Raw genomic sequence first — 9810 nt, 5'->3', positions numbered from 1 at the left:
CATGTGTTTGATCTTATCGTAACATAGAAAACCTGCAATAAATACTGATTCTGTCCCTCAGTAAAATACTTGTCATTCAGTGAGATCATACATGGCATTTTTACATATGTAGAAGACAATATATAGAAAGACAGTGACTTCTACACCATAGACTTCACCTTTTAGATTTTGGTGTGATTTTTAAACAGAATTAATAAAAATTTAATAATTGAATATTTTTGTCGAACATAATTCATCTTTTATGGATATAAAATTTAGTTAGTTCTTTCGTAGTCTGTTTTATCTATGTCTGAATCTTTTATGGTCAGAAATAACTATTTATTTCTTAAAATAATATGTTTTTCAAATTAAAAGAAAAGTAAAAACAATCTAATATGACTAGTATTCGCTTTGGAAATTAATATACCTCTTAAATACGTCTCTTGTTCATTTTCTTTCTTGTTTGCTCTGGTTTTAGGCCACCAAACCTCTGTTATTACTTTATCTAAACAAAAATCTCTCATTGTAAGGTCTGTTTCGAATATTTTATTTTAGGATAACCATCTTTTTTTAGGACTATATAGAATAAGAATCTTTAACTTTATTCAAAAGTAGACGCTCAAGTCTACACCAATCAAAGGAGTTAAATCCAAACTAGTCCTTGAGATTTACGAAATGCACTAATTTGGCCTCTAACTTCCTAATTGTACTACTTATATTTCCAAGATTGAATAAAATGCACCTAAGTGGTCCCTTACCTATTTTCCAATGAAATTGCTTGCTGTCGAGAGTGACCTGACATACTGGATTGTCTAACGGTTATATGAGGTGGCAATCGAAACTATACAACCTAGTTTGGTCTCTTATCCCCTTTTTAACCCTAACTGCAGTAGTAGCTCACCACTTCTTCGTCGTCTTCTTTTTATTCTTCTTCTTCCCTTTGTGTTCATTTTTTTCCGTCGTTGTTGTGTTGTTTAGAACGATGGTTAGACGTGCAAATGAAGGGGGGGGGGGAAGTTCTACTCGATCAACAACAGGGGCGGAAAGTCAGAGCAGAGCCTCTTGAGTACCAGAGCGGTGTGGGTGTGGGTGCCGCCCTGTACTCCGATGGTTTGGAACAGATACCCACCCAAATAAGCATTTTTCCATTACAAGATTTTTGTTTATTTGTGACAGTTTTTTTTTATTTGTGGAGGTTTATAACCCCACCAAATGGTTGTTTGGGGGGGGGGGGTTTACCCCCAAAATTTGAGGTGCCACGAGGCCTTTTGTGGGAGTTTTTAAAAAACATGATGGGCGAACGTGAATTTGTCGGTATAGAATTTCACAATTGAAATCTCGTTGCAAATATAGTTCTACACCAACAAATAATTCACCCAATCAAAAATTTGGGTTGTCACAAGTTCAACCCCAATGAAAATTTACCGGAGTATTTCGGACTCCGGGTCGTCTCCCTAGGAACCAACGGAGTGCATATGTATTGGCTATAGAGGGGAAAAAGGGGGTTTTGTTTATGAGATGGCAAGAAAATAAGTAAATTGAGCGAGTAAGTAAAGAAAGCAAATTAAAGAACTCTTCGCAAAGAATTGGGTACTTAAGATCACAATCCTAGTTAATACCAATTATCGACAATTATGAGAGGCCAACTCATTAAGTCTACTTCTCGAAGCCTTAAGTACGTAACATTTACTCCTAGACTGGAAGTATGTCAAATAGGCTTAATCACATCCACCCATAAGTCCTAACCTCCCCACCAATTGGTTTAGTAGTGGATTAGCGTCAATGGGCTTCAAATTGATCACACAGGGTTCTCAAATTACCAATTCCATGGTATCCAAAACTCAAGATCACTTAAGTCCCTTGGCCTAGACCAAGAGTTGACAAAACTACTCAAGAACTGAAGAAAACATTTCATCAAACACCTAGAGTGCAATAAAAATTTACATCATAACTTGCAATGATACTAAAATCTACCACTATTGATTGCAAGAAAAGTAAACTCACAGCTCAAATCAACATCAATTAAAGAGACATCAACAGTAAAATTGCATTAAATGTAAACAAATCCAACATGAGATCATGAATGTAAAAGAGAGCATAAAAGTAAAATTAACGCTACAAAATCATGAGAATCAAGGAGTAGAAGTAAGAGATCATAAAAGAAATGAGATGATAACATGTAATTAAACCTAATTCTAGAAGAGATTAACCTAACCTAATTCTAGAGAGAAGAGGGAGCTTCTCTCTCTAGAAACTAACCTACATAATGCTATACCTACAACTAATCACTCCCCCCCCCTTTTGCTTGGACTTCAATTTTGCATGAAATACACTCAGAAACTAGTTGGATTTGGGCTTGGGCAGCTCAGAAATCGCCCCCAGCGTTTTGCCATTAAGTGGGCCAAGTACGAGTGTTGGAGCGTGCGCGCCATGTGCGCGTGCGCGTTGATTGGCAAATTTCCATCTGCGCGGAAGCGGCATGTACGCGTGCGCGTCCTTGTGAGAGACCACTTTTGCGCGTGCGCGCCTTGTACGCGTGCGCGTCCATTGGTTCCTTCCAAATCTTTGTTTCTTCATGCATTCTCCTCTTTGCATGCTTTTCTCCTCATTTCTTTCATCCGATAATTGCCTAATGAACCTGAAATTACTTAACAAACACATCAAGGCATCGAATGGAATTAAGGTGGGTTAAAATCACCAATTTAAGGCCTAAAAAGCATGTTTTTACAATTAAGTATAATTTAAGGGAGAATTACAAAACCATGTTATTTCATTGAATAAATATGGGAAAAAGTGGATAAATCCCCCAAAATAAGCATAAAATAAAGCACAAAATCGGGGTTTATCAAATCTCCCCACACTTAAACTAAGCATGTCCTCATGCTAAAATCAAGAAAGAAGCAAAGGGTATCACATTTATTCAATGCAAGCTACTAACTAAATGCAATCTATTTATATGCAAGTTATCTACATGAATGCAATGGCTCAGTCAAAACAAGTCAATTTCCAAGAGTACACATGTAAGCACAAGGGCTAAGGTATTAGCAATCAAGCAAACCACAATTGGATTGAATCATTGAAAGAGTTCACAAACTTGCAAGAAAAGATGATTAAGGGTGGAAACATGTAATTGAGCGATCGAACCCGTACCGGATGTGTATCTGCTCTATGCGCTCAAGTGTATGGGGTTGATTCACTCAATTCTCCTCTAATCATGCTTTCCAAGATTTGTTTTTCATCTAACAATCAACAATTAATTCATGCATGCATACAAATATCATGAGGGCTTTCCCATGGGTTGTAATGGGGCTAGGGTCAAGGTAGGATGCATATAGTCAAGTGAGCTAAAGATTTGAATCTTTGATTAACTTAAACTTCCCACCTAACCTATGACAACCTATACAATTCTAAACAAACCTAACTACCCATTCTTCATTTTTTTTTCGCATACTCATGCATTCTATTTTAAACACCACACATATGCATTGATTATTATTGAACCTTGAACCTTGGGGCATTTTGTGCCCTTTTTATTTCAATTCTTTTTCTTTCTTTTTCTATAAATATTTTTTTTATTTTTTTTAAAGTATATATACAAGTACTAATGCATATGGTTTTACATTTGATTAATACATGAGTATATACCCAATTCCCAAAATTTTTTAATAAAAATATAAACACACTTTTATCTCTACCCAATGTTCCCAACTCTCCCAAAATCAAATAATGAACACTCTCACTAGCCTAAGCTAATCAAAGATCCAAACAATGGACATTTATTGTTTTTCACTTAGGCTTGTAGTGTGCTATAATTAAGAATAAGTGGGTTAAGCATAGGCTCAACATTTGGCTAACAATGGAAGATAAAAGTGTAGGCTATTTGGGTAAGTGAGCTATTTGAACAATGGCCTCAATCATATAAATGCATGTATACGCAAATAATGGACATAAAGAATCAAACAAATCAAAGATTACAATCATAGAATTCACACAATTCACACAAGAATGAAAATAAGTGGTTATATATGATGTAACCACACGATTAGGCTCAAATCTCACATGCTTGTGTTCTTTGCTCAAAACATGATCCACAAAGTATATACTTCAAGCAAGTTCTAAAAAAAAAAAAATTTAACCAATTGGGGTGGTGCCCTAAAAATGAGTTTCTTGGAAATTTCATCATATTGATTGAGCTTATTCTAATGCAAAATTGTGATTTAGAAAAATTTTTAAAAATTCTCCTAATTTACCCTTTTTTCAATCAAAACACATTTCTTATATAAAAAGGGTCAACTAGACTTTCAGTAATCCATTAATTTTCTAATCACAATCAACAACTAAGATGTAAAATATATATATCTATACTAAAAGTGTGCAACAACCAAAATAAGAGTATCTACAAAAGCATAAATATGTACAGCAATCCCAAAATGATCTAAAACGTAAAGTGCGAAATAAAACAAAATAGAGTAGCAGCGAATAGAAATAAAAGTCTGAAAGTTCACCACATAGGTGCAAACACCGGTCACGAACGGTGACCTCCCCACACTTTAGGATTGAGCATCGTCCTTGATGCTACTACTGAAGCTCGGGATGGGGTCAACAATTGCATCAGGCTGTGGCTCATGCTCAGGCTCGGGCTGTGGGACTGGAGGTGGCACTGGTGGTGGCTCCGGAATGTCGTGCTGGACCTCAGGAGTTTGCTGGACCTCGGTGGTAGTCTGCGTCACTGGTGGTGCCTCCTGCTGTGTCGGCTCCGCACCATGCTCCTCTAATGTTGGTGAAATCAGAATCTTGAGAAACAAGTAAATCAAGCATATTTAACACCAACTTTAGCAATGCATACAAGTCACAAGTTCAAATGTGAATTGGAAACCTCATGGTCTATGTGACTTAATGAGATTATGTATGAACATAATGAACTATTTGGTCACATAGATGAGAACATTCAAACTTGTGTGTCTATTGCAAAACAGGCACAAAATTTTAAGGAAATCACAAGTGATGGTCAATTGGAAAATTCATTCAAACCATTCAATGCCTAGACGCAAACCATCATGCATCACAAGAAAGGAGTTTAAGCAAGACCAAAACTTGTCCCTAAGGATTTTCCAAAACCATTTAAGCAACAAAATTCTAATTTAACAGAAATCATCAACTAGAATTTGTTACACCCAACCAACAAGGTTAATTTTAAGATTATGGTTGAGAAAAATTCGGCAGCAATTCAGCAGCATATTGGCTAATCCCCAAATTCAGACAGACAAAGCAGATTCCATATGAATTCAACAACAATTAAGAACACAAAACCATATGTGAGTTCATATGGAGGTAGTAGCCAGTCAATAGTTCAGCAACAAAATAATTCAAACAGCACAGAGGGCAGAAGCAGTTGCTTCAATCAACATTTCCTTCACCAATCCATCACAAATAAGCAGCATTATCAGAGTACATGAACACAGGGCAATGCAGCAAAACAGAGCAATTTCATATAGCAACAGAAATTCAAACAATGCCTAAATCCACTACTCAGCCCAGATTCGCTAATCACCTAAATCAAACTAAACTAACTAACTACGCTAATTCTAACTACACTAACGTAATTAACAATAAGCAGGAAAATGAAGTAAAATAGGGGAGGTATGGAACCTGGTTGCAGAGACAGAGAAGAAGCAGAACGGGGAAGAAGAAGGTGAAGTGGAGTAGTGAGATGGAGAACCGGTCACAATGGCGGCCGCGGTGGCGCTGGTTGCGCAGAGGCAGCGAGAAGCAGAGAGCAGAGGGGCAGTGAAAGAGGGAGGAAAGAAAAGTGAGAGAAGAGGGAGAAGACGGCGCGGTGATGGTAGTCGGCGGTGGCGACGGGATTGGAGTGCTCGCCGGAGGTGAGGTGGTTACTAGGAGAAGTTTGATGATGGAGGGGGGTTGAATGGTGGGAGAAGGAAAATGGAACGTTGGGGATGGAAAGGGTATGATGCGCGAATGCGCTAGGGCTTCGCGTCTCTGGGGTAAGTGAAAATTCGAATCCACGCGCGCGCGTATGGTGCGTGTTCGCGTGGGTGGGCGAAATGGAAGAACGGCGCGAAAGCGCAATGTGCGCTTGCGCGTAGATGAAGGAATCGGAATGGGCGCGGACGCGCAAGGTGCGCGTCGGCGCGGATGTGCTGGGCTGCAGGCACAAAAGAGGCCCAGAGTTGGCACAACTCTCGGGTCTTTTGGCCTGGATGATGCCAAAATGCATCGACGCGCGCACGCACTATGCGCGTTTGCATGGATGGCTTGAGCTTATTGGGTGGGCGCGGAGGCGTGAAGTACGCCAACGCGTGAACAGCGAAACAGGGAGTGACGCGGACGCGTACAGCGTGCGTCCGCGTGGGTTGAGGCACAGAGTTGGCCCAAAAGTGGCACAACTCTCTGGTTTTTGGCCCAGGAAACTAAAATATGCAGCCGACGCGCGCGCGCACCTTGCGCTTGCGCGTGGCTTGCTTTTTGCTTTTGCTTTTTTTTCTTTTTTTTATTATTATGAGCATCAAAAGACCTCATAACTTTCCCTCCTTTTCTGAAACTCTAGCTAAGGTGTAAGATTAAGCACATTTTGAGACATAGGGGCATTTTCAAACAACTTGAGAAAACTTGAAATTCAAGCAAAAACTCAATTCGAAAATAAATTCATCCCTTATTAAAGTATAGAATGCATAAACACCTTAGCAAACAAAGGAAAATATACCAAGAGGTAAAGAAACTATATACAACGGAACCCAATTCATTCATTCATTATATCTACAGGAGAATGGAAAGAGTTTACTATGGTGGGGTGTTTCCCACCAAGCACTTTTAGTTTAAGTCCTTAAGTTGGACATTGGGAGGCTCCTTGTCAAGGTGGCTTATGCTTGTACCCATCCTTGAACCTCCAAAAGTGCTTGTCCTTCAATCGGTTGTCAGAAGTTCCAACCTTCTTCATTAAGCTTTGGTGAGGTTCTTTCCAAGACGTGGGCTCCCAAGAATGACTACCATAAGTTAATCCAGGATCCCATATCTTATCCTCGCACCCATCTTCTAGTTGATTGTCTTGACCGTGTCCGGGCGACGAGGAAATAGAATTCTCATGGAAGCACCACTCTACTCTCCTAGACCCATTTAGTTCAGCATTACACCAATCTATGCTCTCTAATTCCGAGCTTCCCACCATAATGAGCCTAGATTTAGAACGCCAACCACTAAACATCCTCCTCTTCCGCTTGATTCCACAAAGCGCCCTGAGTTGGCCATCCGTTTCAAGCAAACCATACTCAAGTGGGATAACACAGCTGCGAGTTAGAAGTTTTACCCACTCAAATGGAGGACCGGATGACGAACCAGGTAGAGGAATTCCCAAAGATCGTGATAAAGCATGCTCTACTCCCGTCCATCCCCTTCTAGAGGTTTCCACCACTTGGTGAGGTTCTTTAAGTTCCCCCTCATGCCAAGCCTCCTCAAGTTCACTTTCCTCTTCACCAATTTCTTCTATTTCTTCCCCATCGCTCTCATCGTAGATAGGAGGTCTAGTGAAGTCTACCTCATCATCAAGTCTAAGCAAATTAGGGAAGGATTCTTCAAACTCAAAAGGATCATATGTTGATTCGGAATCATCATAGGTAGGAAGGTTTGTTGCTTGGAGCACTTCTTCCAGTTCTTCACTTGCATTAGGCTTTGGAGGTTGCAAGCCCTCTTCAACCTTGCTTTCCAATGTACTGGGGGAGGGTTCAACAGGATCGTTAAGGGAGTTGATCGAAGTGGGCAAAAAATCATTAGAGATGGAATCCACTTCTTTATCAATTTCCTTTAACTCATTGTTTACTCCTGCGACATTGCTCTTTTCTTTGATATTCCCTCCACATTCCTTGGAGGAAGTTTCCTCAACTCGGGATTCCTTTATGTACTCAACATATCCTAAACATCCATCCACCACTTCCTTTTGTTCGCTAATCTCTATCTTCTCCTCTTGTTGCGGTTCTTGATTCAATTCTTCTTCCTCACCATGGAGTTCCATGTTCATATCCTTGCTAAGCTTCGGGGTTGCTTCTCCGCATCCAACAATAGAAGTACTTATGGCGCATGAGCTTAGGTGAGATGTTAGGTGACCCACGGCTTCTATTATGCCGGCCACCCTTACTCTTAACTCCTTGAACTTGGTTTCATCTTCCTCTTGTCGCCTTAAAATACGAGATTCAAGGTCTCTCAGTTCTAACATGAAGGCTTCATCAGGAGATGGGGTTGGAAGAGAAAATTCATCAGTTAGGGAAAAATTGTTATAATCGAAAGGTGGTTCATGTTGGTGAAGTTCTTAAGGTGGTGTATGTGGAATTTGTGGTTCTTGAGAGTATTGGTATTGGGATGGTGGTTGTTCTACATGTAGTTCTAATGGTGGTTGATATGGTGTGTATAAGTTATGGTCATATGGAGGCGAATGATGGTATGAGGCTTGTGAGTATGACGTGTGGCTATGTTGAGGATATGTCTCATAGGCATATGGTGGTAGTTCTTGGAAGTCACAAGGAAATTCACCATAGCTAGTGGATTGATATGCATCATAGAACGGCTCTTCTTCATAGTGCATTGGTGGAGGTTGTTGCCATGGAGGTTGATCAAGTGTTTGAGGCTCCTCCCACCTTTGATCTCCAGTTCCTTGATGTACATCCTCATTGAAGCTCTCATCTCCTACAACATAATTTGAGCTACACTCAGCCAAAGTGAGAATTCATAGTGATGTGGAAAATAAAAACAAAGAGCGATAAGAAATGAAGAAGACTAAATCCTAAAATTAGCAAAAATCAACAAATAAACCAAAGATAAAGCTATTCACAATATTTACAATAGTCAATAACATAGCACCATTGGCTCCCCGGCAACGGCGCCATTTTGATGGACGAACGTGAATTTGTCAGTATAGAATTTCACAATTGAAATCTTGTTGCAAGTATAGTTCTACACCAACAAACAATTCACCCAATCAAAAATTTGGGTTGTCACAAGTTCAACCCCCAATGAAAATTTACCGGAGTATTTCGGACTCCGGGTCGTCTCCCTAGGAACCAACGGAGTGCATATGTATTGGCTATAGAGGGGAAAAAGGGGGTTTTGTTTATGAGATGGCAAGAAAATAAGTAAATTGAGCGAGTAAGTAAAGAAAGCAAATTAAAAAACTCTTGGCTAAGAATTGGGTACTTAAGATCACAATCCTAGTTAATACCAATTATCGACAATTATAAGAGGTCAACTCATTAAGTCTACTTCTCGAAGCCTTAAGTACGTAACATTTACTCCTAGACTGGAAGTATGTCAAATAGGCCTAATCACATCCACCCATAAGTCCTAACCTCCCCACTAATTGGTTTAGTAGTGGATTAGCGTCAATGGGCTTCAAATTGATCACACAGGGTTCTCAAATTACCAATTCCATGGTATCCAAAACTCAAGATCACTTAAGTCCCTTGGCCTAGACCAAGAGTTGACAAAACTACTCAAGAACTGAAGAAAACATTTCATCAAACACCTAGAGTGCAATAAAAATTTACATCATAACTTGCAAGGATACTAAAATCTACCACTATTGATTGCAAGAAAAGTAAACTCACAGCTCAAATTAACATCAATTAAAGAGACATCAACAGTAAAATTGCATTAAATGTAAACAAATCCAACATGAGATCATGAATGTAAAAGAGAGCATAAAAGTAAAATTAACGCTACAAAATCATGAGAATCAAGGAGTAGAAGTAAGAGATCATAAAAGAAATGAGATGATAACATGTAATTAAACCTAATTCTAGAGAGAAGATGGAGCTTCTCTCTCTA

The 9810-nt window shown here is 39.4% G+C and overlaps 1 long non-coding RNA gene across 1 annotated transcript; it reads right to left on the bottom strand.

The window, feature by feature from the left end:
- Positions 1994-9810, bottom strand: LOC110272317. The gene is made up of 2 exons (XR_002363529.1): positions 9776-9810; positions 1994-2168 (listed from the first exon to the last, which is right to left on the bottom strand). It is a non-coding gene; the product is annotated as an uncharacterized LOC110272317 (long non-coding RNA).

This window comes from Arachis ipaensis, chromosome B01 (assembly GCF_000816755.2).
Source record: "Arachis ipaensis cultivar K30076 chromosome B01, Araip1.1, whole genome shotgun sequence".
NCBI classification, from domain to species: Eukaryota; Viridiplantae; Streptophyta; class Magnoliopsida; order Fabales; family Fabaceae; genus Arachis; species Arachis ipaensis.
This window is presented reverse-complemented; position numbering and strand designations above follow the sequence as displayed.